Genomic DNA, 17,534 nt, shown 5'->3' with positions numbered 1-17,534 from the left:
AAGGAGGATTCTCCCCTAGAGCTATCAGAGCAGCCCTGCTGATTTGATTTTGGACTTCTGACCTCTGGAGCTATAAGACTATATTTCTGTTATTTTTAAGCCACCAAGTTTGTGGTGATTTTTTGCAGTAGATCTAGAAAACTAATACAGTCACCTAATCCAAGTAACACCTTCACCCTCCCACATACACACTGTTGGAATTCATCGCTAATTTCACGTTTGCCTCTTTCATGCCAATGATCGATTTCTAACTCTACCATCATTTGGGATGTCTTGTGTTTTGTCCGTATTCCCTCTTCATGTCTCTCTTTAGGCTACCGTTGGCTGAGATAGTTGGCTGATAGTTTTGCAGAATACTGGTCAGGTATTTTGTAGAATGTCCCTCCATTGGAATTCAATGTTTTCCTCATGATTAGACAGGGATTATGTTTTTTTTTTAAAGGAAGATCTCACAGATGTAAAGTGCCATTCTCATCACATCATATCCAGGGTACTCAACATCAATAATATTTATCGCTGTTGATAGTAACGTTGGTCATTTGGCCAAGGCAGTGCTTGTCAGGTTTCTCCACTGTATAGTTACTCTTTTTTTTTTTTTCCGTTCTATACTGTACTCTGGAAGGGAGTCTCTATGAGAAGCTATAATTCATTTTTAAGCTACAGTTATGCTTTGATTTAATAAGCAATGCTTTAAATAACATCCACATTGATTGTCACAACTCTCTCAATGGAAAACTAAGAGTCAGAGAGGTTAAGCTATCTTCCCAAGGTCACACAGCCAATAAGTAGAGAATGGAGACAAATTGTTAGATCTGACTCCAAACTCTGACCTTCTCACCATGCTCTTTTTATACTGCTTCCTTAGAATACTAATCAACTAAATTCTTAACATAAATTTTCAAATGTCCTGGGTCTTGCTCTGCTGAAAGTGAAATAGAAAAGCGGGTTGGGAGGGGTAATAATTTACCATCTGCACTGTCTTTGGAAAACTTTAATATACAGATCTATTCTGTATACCAACATAAATAGTAAACTAAAGTCCATATGTATTCAAACTTCCTTAGTTTATCTTTGTGCCCCTAACACTATGAATAAGAGCCACACATCATGTCAGCTCTGCCTGGCACACCTGGGGACCTCATACTCTAGCTTTGACAATCTAACTCATTCATAGCAGAGAGCTGTGGAGGGGCACAAAGTGCTTTAGGATCATTATCAAGGGCTGTAGGAAAAAGTTAATGTAACATCCTACAATACCACAGTTTAAAGGACTTGAAGGCTCAGAGTGGTAGTAACTTACTGAAGGCTACCCAGGGAGATATTGGTAGAGCAGGAACTAGAAACCAGGTCTTTGATTTAGCTCAAGGCTCTTTCTATTTAAGACAAGTGGCTTCCAAGAAGAAGCATCTCATGGCTGATCATTGTTCATACTTGGCAGGCTCCATTGTTAAAAGCTTAGTCTGAAAAATGGGCTTCCTATTACTGGTGAGTCATTGTCTTCATATCATCTTGACTCCAGCTGACTGGCCAAGTGGGGACATGTAGCTAATTCCTTATGAGCTTCATCTGTCCCTCATGAGTAAATCTTTAACCTCTAGGCTAACAAGGGCTGATGATGAAGGCACCCAAACATAGTAAGTACATAAATAGACTGAAACCAAAGAAAAAGGGAGAGAGTCAAGGATCTCATGTCTGCTATCTTCCTGTCCTACAGGGAAGACATCCTGCTTCCATTGAGGTCATATCAAGAGCTTGGGTGAGGAACACATAAGAAGAGACTACAATCCCACTGGTCTGCATAACCAAGGACAGAAGTCAGGTGACATGGGCTGGACATATTTTCTTTTATAGGATTCAATGAGATCACAACATCAAGGACTACTGCAGTAAGTTAGTGGCATCTAAAAATGCTCAGAGTAGATTCCTTTTAGGTATTTGTGTAACAACTTCAGTAGTGGCAAACATTTGTGTAGAAATTTCTCTTCTGTGCTATCTCCAGCAAGTTTAATGACATGATTGTTAACATTTTACAAAGGAATAAATTAAAGCTCAGAGAAGTTAAATCTTCTGCCCAAGACTATGGAATTGTAGGTGAATTTCAGATTTCAGCTGTGATCTTTTGACTTCCCACTTTGATGGTGACCATCCCTCTCTCCTATTTCTGCTTAAAACACAAATCTATTGATCCTACATATTCCATGCTCCATTCTAAGTTCAGATATTCTAATTCTAATTCTAACGCTAATTTTAATGTTAGTCCATTTGCATTGCTATAAAGGAATACCTGAGGTTGGGTAATTTATAAAGAAAAGAAGCTTATTTAGCTCACAGTTCTGCAGGCTGTACAAGAAGCATGGAGCCAGCATCTGCTTCTGGTGGGGCCCTCTGGAAGCTTGTAATCATGGTATAAAGCAAAGAGGGAGGCCGTATATCACATGGTAAAAGAGGAGCAAGAGAGATGGGGAACTGCCACACTCTTTTAAACAACTGGATCTCATGCAAATTTATTATGACTCTTTTGAGCAAAGAGGGCACCCAGCCATTCATGAGAGATTCACCCCCATAATCCAACATCCTCCAACAGGCCCCACCCCCAACATTGGGGATCACATTTCAACATGAGATTTGGAAGGGACACACATCCAAACCACATCAGTTAACAACCAAAAAAGAAGTAGCAAGAGATGTACAAGATATTTTAATTCTATAAACTAAAAAATAAAAAGGGATCAATGGGGAACTTTGGGGTGGATTTTAAAGGGAGAGTCTTTTGTTGCTTCAGAGATGATGAAAGACACCAGATACACTGGGGAAGTGGCAGAGGAAGAGAAGACTAACATATAGATAGGGTTAGCTAAAGGGATGGGTGCACTTTAAAATAAGGAGTGGAATGGTGGAGGGTCTGAACTTTGTATCTCTTTGAAGCTTTCCCTTCAGGCACATTCTTTTCCTTTGTGCTCACCCACTTCTGTATGTTTCTTACCATGTGTAGCTTTCCCTGCATAGCTGTTCTCACAGGGGTCATCTGTTTCCTTATTCTGTGAGCGCCCCAAGGCCAGGAGCTGTTCTGATTCATTTCCATTAATCCAGCAGTGCCCTGCAGGGAGCTATACATAGTGCAGACCTTAGACTATTGCTGATTGATTAAATGAATAAATGAATGAATGAATAACAATTGAAGAAAGAGGGTGAAGCTATCACAGGTCTACCTTTTGGAGACTTTCCATTCTGGGACATCACAACAGGTTTCAAGCACATTTCCTTTCAAGTGTAAATGTAAATACCAGGTAAGCAGAAGGAATCTCTGGAAATAATGGTGGTGGAAGACAAATGGTAACTAACTCTATCATGAGACCAGAGATCAGAAACTTCTTTTGATAATAGATCTTCCTACAGTGGGGAGACAATGAAACTGTGATAATGTTTTGAGGGACTTGATGGAAAGAATCATGTCTTGGAGACAAAGATTATAAGACCATAGACATAGATAGAGAAAACACAAGAAATGCTAATCATTTTCTTATTGAGATGAAATTAATGTAACATAAAAGTAACTATTTTAAAGTGAACAATTTGGTGATATTTAGTACATTTATAATGTGCAACCACTACTTCTATCTATGCAAAATATTTTCATCCGCCAGAAATGAAATCCCATACCCACTAAGAAGTGGTTCCTCAATCCTCTTGTACCTGGTACCTGTCAATCTGTGTTCTGTCTCTGTTGATTTACTCAGTCTGGATATTTTATTAATATTTAAGTGGGGCTGTACAATACAATCCAACCTCTTGTGTCTGGCTTCATTCACTTATTTTCACTTAACATTTATTGTGTCATAGCATTTATTGGCACTTATTTCCTTTTCATGGCTGACTAATAATCCATTGTAGACTTATTTACCACATTTGGTTTGTCCATTCATCAGTTAATGGATGTTTGGGTTGTTTTCAGCTTTGCGCTGTTATGAATCATGCTGCTATGCATGTCCATGTACTTGTTTGAGTAGCAAAAAAAACTGTTTTAAAGTCTAAATTCTAAGCAAGCATCTGACTTCAAAGTGAGAAGCCAAAGGAAAGGGAGAATTCAACAAAGGGGTCTGAGGGAAGAGGCATTTTACTTGCCCTCCAGGGAGTATATAGTGAGGCATTGAGCCAAGGAGGGCTATATTTGAAAAGTGCTCCATGCTCACTAAAGGGAACATTCTGAATATGAGGAAAATGAAGGTGGTTTCCAGATGACAAACTAATTCCATCAGTCAGAGAATGAAGGCCATTCATGCTCCCTTTTCCAAGACTCCCTTTTGTCTATAAACAAACTACAGAGCCTCTCCTAATACATTGTTTCTGGTTGCAGACACGACAACAGACTCAGTTCGCTTTCCCTACCTCAGTCTTTCCTCCAGAGCCCAGGAGTTCGGGATGAGGGTAGTGGAAGGAAGAGGGAGGAGGGAAAGGAATAAGTGTCTTGTAGAACACCGCTGGACAGGAAAAACACTGGCAAGGAAAGCTAACTTACCATGTCCTGGGTACTGCATGACATGTTTTCACACAGATCATTTCATTCATCCTGACAACAGCCCTGTGACATGGGCATGCATAATATTTTCATTTTATGATAGAAGAAACTGAGGTTCAGAGAGGTTAAGCAATTTATCCAAGATCATGCCACTCGTTAGTGATGGAGCAAGCCTTCAACTCCAGGTCCTATATTCTTAATTACTGCAGTGACTGCAACCCTCTAGTCTTCCCTAAGCAGGAGCAAAATATTGATTGATTTCCTCTTTTTACCAAGCCCTGGGGTTGGATTATCACTCAGGACCTTTTAAGGATAACAACAAACATTCCTTAAAAATAATTAAACCCACTTTGACTGGGCGTGGTGGCTCACGCCTGTAATCCCACCACTTTGGGAGGCTGAGGTGGGCGGATCATGGGGTCAGGAGATCGAGACCATCCTGGATAACATGGTGAAACCCCATCTCTACTAAAAATACAAAAAAATTAGCCAGGCATGGTGGCGGGCACCTGTAGTCCCAGCTACTCGGGAGGCTGAGCCAGGAGAATGGTGTGAATCTGGGAGGCGGAGCTTGCAGTGAACTGAGATTGCACGCCTGCACTCCAGCCTGGGCGACATAGTGAGATTCCATCTCAATGGCTGCACTCCAGCCTGGGCGACATAATGAGATTCCATCTCAAAAAAAAAAAAAAAATTAAACCCACTTTATATAACTGACTAAGTAGAATGTCTTAAGCAGTACCTTCAGCCAAACGAATGATGAAGTCAGAATGCCCACTACAGTGAACTGAATGGAAACTCTGCTAACAGATGATGTTTACTGGGCTCCACCCCAAGTATGTTACATGCAACCTCATTTAGTCCCAGGAAACCTATGACCTATACCCTACTTGCAGTTTTACCTTACCATCTCCCCAACTGGATGCAGAGCTTCTCTCTTTGTCTTTGGGAGCAGGATAGGGCCTGGCAAGAAGCAGGTGCTCAGTAGTAAACAGATTCCAGTGTGGTGAGCCCAGGGGCATCTCTTCACTCCCTCCTAGGGCAGAAGGTAATCTCGGGACAGGAGCTCCTTGACCATTCCCCAGGGCCTCACCTGGCTCTTTCCATCGCTTTTGTACAATCAGGTTATACAGTCACCAGAAGTATAAATTAGACTGGTTATTTGTACCAGAGATGATACGTTTTGTGAAGAGAGGCCTTGGTTTCTCTGTCAGCAATAGTATAAATTTCAGTCTTTTTCACCAGGAGTCTTACTGCTCATTCCGAGCAGACTTTATCCAATGTGAACTGCTCAGTGTTCAGGCTTGGACTCTTGTAGAGGTGTGATCTTGGTAAGCTCAATGGAATTTTCTGCATCTTTACACATGTGTAATATTATCCAATAATACCCACCTCATAGAGTGATTGTAGAAATACGATGATAACAACAATGACAAGCATAACAAAAGTGATAATAGCCAATGTGTATTGTGGGTTTGCTATCTGCCATGTTGCATTGGGCTTAGGTTTTTCTTGTATTTTTTTAATTCTCCCCAAACATGTGTTTGTGTACATATACATACATGCACATGTATATATATATTTACATTGTGTGTATGTGTGTGTCCCTATATGTTATCACACATGAAGGGATTTGGTGCTTTTACCAGATATGGTAGTTCCTTAGTAAACGTAACTGATGGTGATGATGTCTGTATATGTTCTAATATAGAGAAAAATGTAGACCAATTCTACAGAAAAACAAGTGGCATTGATTCCTCAAGGAAGGGTGCAGCACATGGCAAGGAGAGAGTTATACATGGGAGAAGAAAAATACTGTTTTTTTTCTTTACACATCTTTATATCATTTGATTTTTTATCTGAGCATATAGAACAATTTATTAAGTTCAACATTCTCTTAATCTTTTTTTAGTGAGAAAATTGGTGAAACACATTATCACTTTGGAATAAAAGTCATTAAAACAAGAGCCATTCAAGAAAAACTAGAGAATAAAATGCCTAGTGTACTGCCATGCACAAAATAGGTCTAAATAAATATTTTCCTATCTTTCCCTTTTATCCCATACACGGGGCCCTAATATTTGTACTTCCTTTGGCTAATGGAAAGATAATCATATACACAGGATTGCTTATGTATAAGATTTAAGCTGTCATGGGAATCTTGGCTTCAACGTTCAAAATTTATCTATGATACATAGTATAAGAAAGAAACTGGCCATGCAAATGGATAAGGGAGGTAGGCATGTAGCTGGTTAGGGCAGGACTCAAGGTGTTTGCTAGCACTTCATATATAGCAGGGGATTAAAATGTGTGTCAGGGATCACAAGAAAAAGTAATTAATTATAAGCATTCACAATACTACTGCCTTTCCCTTTTCCTCAGTCCATTAAAGGAAATTCTGTCTTAGCCTGTTCAGTTTCTTCCCCTTTCTTACTTATGACAAGCAGGACAGTATTCAGCTGCAAGGAACAGAGACATTGAGACACAGTGACTTAAATACTCAGAGGGAAATTTTCTCACATGTATTAACTCTGGCTTCTGAAATTGGTTCAATGCTTCATGGTTTCAGGACCGGGGATCATGTCATTCCTTTGTCCTTTAATTCATGCTTGGTACCTCATGGTCAAAAGATAGCTGTCACACCTCCAGTTATCTTTTTTTTTTTCAAGACAAGAATAAAAAGGAGTGGCAGTGGAGGAGGTTTTGCCAAGGAAACCATAAGGAAGAGGAACATAAAGATCATGTAAGTTCCCTTTATCAGAAACTACAATTTCCCTGGAAGCCAAAAGAAATGTGGAGAGAGATTGATCTATGATATGATCCATCACAGCATCATTTATGAAACCAAAGAATTGGAAACACCTTGTATTAGTCTGTTCTCCTGCTGCTAATGAAGACATACCTGAGACTGGGTAATTTATAAAGAAAAAGAAGCTTAATGGACTCACAGTTCCACATGGCTGGGGAGGCCTCACAATCATGGCAGAAGGCAAAGGAGAAGCAAAGCACATCTTAACATGGCAGCAGGAAGGAGAACTTGTTCAGGGGAACTCCCATTTATAAAACCATCACTTCTCATGAGACTTATTCACTTTCACAAGAACAGCATGGGAAAGACCTGCCCCCATGATTCAATTATCTTCCACCTGATCTCTCCCACAACGTGAGGGAATTATGGGAGCTACAATTCAAGATGAGATTTGGGTGGGGACACAGCCAAACCATATCACACCTTATATGCCCAATGAAAGGGACTGCTTAAGTATATGTTGCTACAGCTTTATAATAAAAGACTAGGCAGACAATAACATATTTTTAAAGTTCATTTCAAATTTTAGTGAAAATTTCAAGAAACAAAGTTGTATAATTCTAATTATAATTAAAAAATACATAGGCGTATCAAAAAGAAGACTGACAGGAACTATGCCAGGATTATCAGCTTTCCTTTGCTTTCTTCCTTTATTTTTTGCCTTGTCCACATCTTCTTTAATGAGAAAATTTTTATCATCAGAAACTATTTATTAGGAAAACAACTTACTCTTGCCAGATCTCCACTTCATCCATTCTTTGATTCCCACCTCTACCCCCAACAAATTACTTCTATGTCTGATTCCCAACCCTTGACCTATGCAGGGAGCTTCAAGCTATAAACTATCAGGGGGAGTCAGATCTTTCACCTTCTAGGCTAATTTTCATTTGTTGTCTGGGCATAATTATGAACAGTTCTCGCTTTTCCTGTCAGAAGTCTCCAGTGTAGATGATAAATTATATATTCTGCCTTGGCTAGGAGCAGTGGCTCATGCCTGAAATCGCAGCCCTTTGGGAGGCCGAGGCAAGCTGAGAGACCCTGAGGTGTACTAGGGCAATTTACATCTCTGACCTCATTCAGAATCCATATCCATTCCAAAAATTTAGGCTGAATATATATATACGTGTGTATATATACGTATATATATATACGTGTGTATATATACGTATATATACGTGTGTATATATACGTATATATACGTGTGTGTATATACGTATATATACGTGTGTGTATATACGTATATATACGTGTGTGTATATACGTATATATACGTGTGTGTATATACGTATATATACGTGTGTGTATATACGTATATATACGTGTGTGTATATACGTATATACACACACGTGTGTATATACGTATATATACGTGTGTATATATACACGTGTGTGTATATACGTATATATACACGTGTGTGTATATATTCAGCCTAAATTTTTGGAATGGATATGGATTCTGAATGAGGTCAGAGATGTAAATTGCCCTAGTACACCTCAGGGTCTCTCAGCTTGCTAAAATGACCACATCCAGAATGTGCCAGGAGAAATTCAACCAAGAGCCTTTGGGGAATGGAGATACAAACTCAAATTGATGTTCCATCTCTGATAAGCTGTGAAACCATGAGATCTGCAAACTTTGGTGTTCTTCTCTATCCATCAAGGACATTGATGCCCATCTCACTGAGCTATGGGCAGGAGTAAACAAGGTAGTCCATCCACACAAAGTGCCAAAGGTCTGACCTCATGCTTGGCAGGCAGAAGCCAACTGCCAACCCAGATTCCTATCACAAACACTCTAATATCCAGTATTTCAATTAATACTCAAATTAATAATGACTCAAATTAATCCCAGGCTTTCCCCAGACTCTTCTTGTTGCAAAGCAACAAGTAAGCATGGTAGAGTCAGTTGTCAATGCAAGGCACAGAAGCAGAGTGGTGAATGGCATAATCATATTAGATTTATATGCATGACCGTGTGGGGAAGAATGTAGGGGGATTAGTGACAAGAATTAAGTGGCTTTAAAAAACATGGGTGTCACTTCCATCACTCAGCAGTTTCTCAGACATATGGGCCAACTGCCAAGGGGTTTCAATATGTACTTGATGTCTATCTGAAACCTTTTTGGAAAGGTCTGGGGAAAATTCAGGGGATCATTGAGAAGTCCTATGTAAAGGGACATTCATTGCAAACCTGTGAGGAACAGAGGAAAAGTCCCATGTTCACTCATCCTAGCTCCATACTGTGACCCTGCACCTTGCAGTATAAACTCCACAGACACATAGTTCACGAAGCCAGTATGCTTCTGAAATGTATTAGATCACATTCTTCTTTCACATTTTCTTGCACAGAACCTTTTTTTCCCAGTTAGCCAAGGCCTCTATTTACCTGGGAAATAACTTTTAAAATTTTGAGCAACAGTTCATAGGAGGAATAGCATCACTGTCCAGCTTTTAATATTTTCCCCTTGGGTATAGTGAGTCAAGAGTCTTAGAAGGTAGATGTTGCTGAGAAGAGATTCTGAAATCCCCCAAACCCCCTTACTTATCAGGAGATACTTCTAATGTGTTGCTCTGAGCAACTTGGAATATGAGTTTGGGGAGTGATCAAGTTTGTATGTTTATTTCTCCCAAATCTCATGTTGAAATGTAATCCCTAATGTTGGAGGTGGGGCCTGGTAGGAGGTGTTTGGGTTATGAAGGTGGATACCTTATGAATTGGTTGGTGCCCTCCCCGTGGTAATAAGTGAGTTCTCATTCTTTTAGTTCATGTGAGAGCTAATTGTTTAAAAGAGCTTGGCATCTCTCTTGCTCCCGCTCTTGCCATGTGACATGCCTGCTCCGCTTACAACTTCTGCCATGAGTAAACACTGCTGCCATGCTTCTTGTACAGCCTGCAGAATTACAAGTTATATAAACCTCTTTTCTTTATAAATTGCCCAGCCTCGGGTATTCCTTTATAGCAATGCAAAATGGACTAATACAGGGAGCCTCCTAGAAGCATTCAGAGGAAGAGGAAATGCTTTCATTGGAAAGTTTATGGAGAAGAAATAGTTGGCAAAACCGCAATTAGTTTTGCACCAACCTAATAGAACCAAAATCTCCACATCAGTGTCTTTACTACCCCTACTCTTTGAGGGAGGCAATATTTAGGGGGTGGGGTAGTGGACTTTTCCAGTAGGTATAAGGGAATCAGAACATTGCCCTGCTTCCTTAAGTATAGTAACAATAGCAATGATAATAACAGCAACTACAAGAATTTACCATTATGGGCTCTTCATACATGCCAGGTGGTTTCCTAAGTCTATTATGTACATGATTTCATTGAACCCTCATAATAAGTTCATGAGGCAAGTACTATTACATAGGCAAGTTACCCCCATTTCAGAGATGAGGGAATGGAGGCACAGTGAAATTGAAATAAATTTTTCAAAGCCACTAGCTAAGAAGTGACTGAAATGAGTTTTAAGTTGAAGAATGATGCAGAATCTATGTTCTAAACCCAAGACAGTGCTGCTTCTTGGTCATGACACAAGCTTTTACTTACTGAGGGTTATGATGTGCTAGGTCCTGTTTTAAGGGCATTAAAAATGTTATCACATTTGACTCTTAGTAACCACAAAATATAGTGCTATTATTGGCCCGATGTTACACATGAAGATATACAAGAATAGAAAAGATTTAAACTTTCATAACTGTATCCATTTAGCAAGTACTACCATGGGATTTATTTTTTCATTTTTTTATTTTTATTATTATTATACTTTAAGTTTTAGGGTACATGTGCACAATGTGCAGGTTTGTTACATATGTATACATGTGCCATGTTGCTGTGCTGCACCCATTAACTCGTCATTTAGCATTAGGTATATCTCCTAATGCTATCCCTCCCCACTCCCCCCACCCCACGATAGTCCCCGGTGTATGATGTTCCCCTTCCTGTGTCCATGTGTTCTCATTGTTCAATTCCCACCTATGAGTGAGAACATGCGGTGTTTGGTTTTTTGTCCTTGTGATAGTTTGCTGAGAATGATGGTTTCCAGCTTCATCCATGTCCCTACAAAGGACATGAACTCATCATTTTTTATGGCTGCATAGTAGTCCATGGTATATATGTGCCACATTTTCTTAATCCAATCTATCACTGTTGGACATTTGGGTGGGTTCCAAGTCTTTGCTATTGTGAATAGTGCCGCAATAAACATACGTGTGCATGTGTCTTTATAGCAGCATGATTTATAATCCTTTGGGTATATACCCAGTAATGGGATGGCTGGGTCAAATGGCATTTCTAGTTCTAGATCCCTGAGGAATCGCCACACTGACTTCCACAATGGTTAAACTAGTTTACAATCCCACCAACAGTGTAAAAGTGTTCCTATTTCTCCACATCCTCTCCAGCACCTGTTGTTTCCTAACATTTTAATGATCACCATTCTAACTGGTGTGAGATGATATCTCATTGTGGTTTTGATTTGCATTTCTCTGATGTCCAGTGATGATGAGCATTTTTTCATGTGTTTTTTGGCTGCATAAATGTCTTCTTTTGAGAAGTGTCTGTTCATATCCTTCGCCTACTTGTTGATGGGGTTGTTTGTTTTTTTCTTGTAAATTTGTTTGAGTTCATTGTAGATTCCGGATATTAGCCCTTTGTCAGATGAGTAGGTTGCAAAAATTTTCTCCCATTCTGTAGGCTGCCTGTTCACTCTGATGGTAGTTTCTTTTGCTGTGCAGAAGCTCTTTAGTTTAATTAGATCCCACTTGTCAATTTTAGCTTTTGTTGCCATTGCTTTTGGTGTTTTAGACATGAAGTCCTTGCCCATGCCTATGTCCTGAATGGTATTGCCTAGGTTTTCTTCTAGGGTTTTTATGGTTTTAGGTCTAACATTTAAGTCTTTAATCCATCTTGAATTAATTTTTGTACAAGGTGCAAGGAAGGGATCCAGTTTCAGCTTTCTACATATGGCTAGCCAGTTTTCCCAGCACCATTTATTAAATAGGGAATCCTTTCCCCATTTCTTGTTTTTGTCAGGTTTGTCAAAGATCAGATAGTTGTAGATATGTGGCATTGTTTCTGAGGGCTCTGTTCTGTTCCATTGGTCTATATCTCTGTTTTGGTACCAGTACCATGCTGTTTTGGTTACCGTAGCCTTGTAGTATAGTTTGAAGTCAGGTAGCATGATGCCTCCAGCTTTGTTCTTTTGGCTTAGGATTGACTTGGTGATGCAGGCTCTTTTTTGGTTCCATATGAACTTTAAAGTAGTTTTTTTCCAATTCTGTGAAGAAAGTCATTGGTAGCTTGATGGGGATGGCATTGAATCTGTAAATTACCTTGGGCAATATGGCCATTTTCACGATATTGATTGTTCCTACCCATGAGCATGGAATGTTCTTCCATTTGTTTGTATCCTCTTTTATTTCATTGAGCAGTGGTTTGTAGTTCTCCTTGAAGAGGTCCTTCACATCCCTTGTAAGTTGGATTCCTAGGTATTTTATTCTCTTTGAAGCAATTGTGAATGGGAGTTCACTCATGATTTGGGTCTCTGTTTGTCTGTTTTTGGTGTATAAGAATGCTTGTGAGTTTTGCACATTGATTTTGTATCCTGAGACTTTGCTGAAGTTGCTTATCCGCTTAAGGAGATTTTGGGCTGAGACGATGGGGTTTTCTAGATGTACAGTCATGTCATCTGCAAACAGGGACAATTTGACTGCCTCTTTTCCTAATCAAATGCCCTTTATTTCCTTCTCCTTCCTGATTGCCCTGGCCAGAACTTCCAACACTATGTTGAATAGGAGTGGTGAGAGAGGTCATCCCTGTCTTGTGCCAGTTTTCAAAGGGAATGCTTCCAGTTTTTGTCCATTCAGTATGATATTGGCTGTGGGTTTGTCATAGATAGCTCTTATTATTTTGAGATATGTCCCATCAATACCTAATTTATTGAGAGTTTTTAGCATGAAGGTTGTTGAATTTTGTCAAAGGCCTTTTCTGCATCTATTGAGATAATCATGTGGTTTTTGTCTTTGGTTCTGTTTATATGCTGGATTACGTTTATTGATTTTCGTATGTTGAACCAGCCTTGCATCCCAGGGATGAAGCCCACTTGATCATGGTGGATAAGCTTTTTGATGTGTTGCTGGATTCGGTTTGCCAGTATTTTATTGAGGATTTTTGCATCAATGTTCATCAAGGATATTGATCTAAAATCCTCTTTTTTTGTTGTGTCTCTGCCAGGTTTTGGTATCAGGATGATGCTGGCCTCATAAAATGAGTTAGGGAGGATTCCCTCTTTTTCTGTTGATTGGAATAGTTTCATAAGGAATGGTACCAGCTCCTCCTTGTACTTCTGGTAGAATTTGACTGTGAATCCGTCTGGTCCCGGACTTTTTTGGTTGGTAGGCTATTAATTATTGCCTCAATTTCAGAGCCTGTTATTGATCTATTCAGAGATTCAACTTCTTCCTGGTTTAGTCTTGGGAGAGTGTATGTGTCGAGGAATTTATCCATTTCTTCTAGATTTTCTAGTTTATTTGTGTAGAGGTGTTTATAGTATTCTCTGATGGTAGTTTGTATTTCTGTGGGATCGGTGGTGATATGCCCTTTATCATTTATTATTGCGTCTATTCTTCTTTCTTTTCTTCTTTATTAGTCTTGCTAGCGTTCTATCAATTTTGTTGATCTTTTCAAAAAACCAGCTCCCAGATTCATTGATTTTTTTGAAGGGTTTTTTGTGTCTCTATTGCCTTCAGTTCTGCTCTGATCTTAGTTATTTCTTGCCTTCTGCTAGGTTTTGAATGTGTTTGCTCTTGCTTCTCTAGTTCTTTTAATTGTGATGTTAGGGTGTCAATTTTAGATCTTTCCTGCTTTCTCTTGTGGGCATTTAGTGCTTTAAATTTCCCTCTACACACTGTTTTGAATGTGTCCCAGAGATTCTGGTATGTTGTGTCTTTGTTCTCATTGGTTTCAAAGAACATCTTTATTTCTGCCTTCATTTCGTTATGTACCCAATAGTCACTCAGGAGCAGGTTGTTCAGTTTCCATGTAGTTGAGCGGTTTTGAGTGAGTTTCTTAATCCTGAGTTCTAGTTTGATTGCACTGTGGTCTGAGAGACAGTTTGTTATAATTTCTGTTCTTTTACATTTGCTGAGGAGTGCTTTACTTCTAACTATGTGGTCAACTTTGGAAGAGGTGTGGTGTGGTGCTGAGAAGAATGTATATTCTGTTGATTTGGGGTGGAGTTCTGTAGATGTCTATTAGGTCCACTTGGTGCAGAGCTGAGTTCAATTCCTGGATATCCTTGTTAACTTTCTGTCTCGTTGATCTGTCTAATGTTGACAGTGGGGTGTTAAAGTCTCCCATTATTATTGTGTGGGAGTCTAAGTCACTTTGTAGGTCACTAAGGACTTGCTTTATGAATCTGGGTGCTCTTGTATTGGGTGCATATATATTTAGGATAGTTAATTCTTCTTGTTGAATTGATCCCTTTACCATTATGTAATGGCCTTCTTTGTCTCTTTTGATCTTTGTTGGTTTAAAGTCTGTTTTATCCAAGACTAGGATTGCAACCCCTGCCTTTTTTTGTTTTCCATTTGCTTGGTAGATCTTCCTCCATCCCTTTATTTTGAGCCTATGTGTGTCTCTGCACATGAGATGGGTTTCCTGAATACAGCATACTGATGGGTCTTGACTCTTTATCCAATTTGCCAGTCTGAGTCTTTTAATTGGAGCATTTAGCCTATTTACATTTAAGGTTATTATTGTTATGTGTGAATTTGATCCTGTCATTATGATGTTAGCTGGTTATTTTGCTCATTAGTTGATGCAGTTTCTTCCTAGCCTTGATGGTCTTTACAATTTGGCATGTTTTTGCAGTGGCTGGTACTGGTTTTTCCTTTCCATGTTTAGTGCTTCCTTCAGGAGCTCTTTTAGGGCAGGCCTGGTGGTGACAAAATCTCTCAGCATTTGCTTGTCTATGAAGTATTTTATTTCTCCTTCACTTATGAAGCTTAGTTTGGCTGGATATGAAATTCTGGGTTGAAAATTCTTTTCTTTAAGAATGTTGAATATTGGCCCCCACTCTCTTCTGGCTTGTAGGGTTTCTGCCGAGAGATCCGCTGTTAGTCTGATGGGCTTCCCTTTGAGGGTAACCCGACCTTTCTCTCTGGCTGCCCTTAACATTTTTTCCTTCATTTCAACTTTGGTGAATCTGACAATTATGTGTCTTGGAGTTGCTCTTCTCAAGGAGTATCTTTGTGGTGTTCTCTGTATTTCCTGAATCTGAACGTTGGCCTACCTTGCTAGATTGGGGAATTTCTCCTGGATAATATCCTGCAGAGTGTTTTCCAACTTGGTTCCATTCTCCCCATCACTTTCAGGTACACCAATTAGACATAGATTAGGTCTTTTCACATAGTCCCATATTTCTTGGAGGCTTTGTTCATTTCTTTTTATTCTTTTTCTCTAAACTTCTCTTCACGCTTCATTTCATTCATTTCGTCTTCCATCGCTGATACCCTTTCTTCCAGTTGATTGCATCGGTTACTGAGGCATGTGCATTCGTCACATAGTTCTCATGCCATGGTTGTCAGCTCCATCAGGTCCTTTAAGGACTTCTCTGCATTGGTTATTCTAGTTATCCATTCATCTAATTTTTTTTTCGAAGTTTTAAACTTCTTTGCTATTGGTTCGAACTTCCTCCTTTAGCTCGGAGTACTTTGATCTTCTGAAGGCTTCCTCTCTCAACTCGTCAAAGTCATTCTCCATCCAGCTTTGTTCCGTTGCTGGCGAGGAGTTGCGTTCCTTTGGAGGAGGAGAGGTGCTCTGATTTTTAGAGTTTCCAGTTTTTCTGCTCTGTTTTTTCCCCATCTTTGTGGTTTTATCTACCTTTGGTCTTCGATGATGGTGACGTACAGATGGGTTTTTGGTGTGGATGTCCTTTCTGTTTGTTAGTTTTCCTTCTAATAGTCAGGACCCTCAGCTGCAGGTCTGTTGGAGCTTACTGGAGGTCCACTCCAGACCCTGTTTGCCTGGGTATCAGCAGCGGTGGCTGCAGAACAGCAGATATTGGTGAACCGCAAATGCTGCTGCCTGATCGTTCCTCTGGAAGTTTTGTCTCAGAGGAGTACCTGGCCGTGTGAGGTGTCAGTCCACCCCTACTGGGGGGTGCCTCCCAGTTAGGCTACTCGGGGGTCAGGGACCCATTTGAGGAGGCAGTCTGCCTGTTCTCAGATCTCAAGCTGCGTGCTGGGAGAACCAGTACTCTCTTCAAAGCTGTCAGACAGGGACATTTAAGTCTGCAGAGGTTATTGCTGTCTTTTGTTTGTCTGTGCCCTGCCCCCAGAGGTGGAGCCTACAGAAGCAGGCCAGCTTCCTTGAGCTGTGGTGGGCTCCACCCAGTTCGAGCTTCTTGGCCACTTTGTTTACCTAGTCAAGCCTGAGCAATGGCAGGCGCCCCTCCCCCAGCCTCGCTGCCGCCTTGCAGTTTGATCTCAGACTGCTGTGCTAGCAATGAGTGAGGCTCCATGGGTGTAGAACCCTCCGAGCCATGTGTGGGATATAATCTCCTGGTGTGCCGTTTGATAAGCCCGTTGGAAAAGTGCAGTATTAGGGTGGGAGTGACCCGATTTTCCAGGTGCCCTCTGTCACTCCTTTCTTTGACTAGGAAAGGGAATTCCCTGACCCCTTGCGCTTCCCGGGTGAGGTGATGCCTCGCCCTTCTTCAGCTCACGCACGGTTCACTGCACCCACTGTCCTGCACCCACTGTCCGGCACTCCCCAGTGAGATTAACCCAGTACCTCAGTTGGAAATGCAGAAATCACCCGTCTTCTGCGTTGCTCACGCTGGGAGCTGTAGACTGGAGCTGTTCCTATTCGGCCATCTTGGCTCCACCCTCTACCATGGGATTTAAACCCAGGCAGACTGGGCCCAAGTCCCTTCTGACCTGAGTGGGGCTCGGGATTCCGAGTAGACAAGCGGAAAACACTGGGCCCTAAGAACTGCAGGAGAAGCACTCAAGCCCATCAGCTACAGAGGGCAACAGCCCTGGAGAAAACTTGGCCCTGGGTGTGAAAAAGTAACTTATCCACAACTCCTTCTTTTCTCGAATTTCATCAAGTCACCTGGAGTACCAGAAGGGCAGCACTTGCCGCACATCCCCTTCTCCATCCTCATCAAAACTCACCTGGAGTATCAGAAAGACAGCACTAATCTATTC

This window comes from Pan troglodytes, chromosome 11 (assembly GCF_028858775.2).
Source record: "Pan troglodytes isolate AG18354 chromosome 11, NHGRI_mPanTro3-v2.0_pri, whole genome shotgun sequence".
NCBI classification, from domain to species: domain Eukaryota; kingdom Metazoa; phylum Chordata; class Mammalia; order Primates; family Hominidae; genus Pan; species Pan troglodytes.
Note: the sequence above shows the minus strand (reverse complement) of the source record.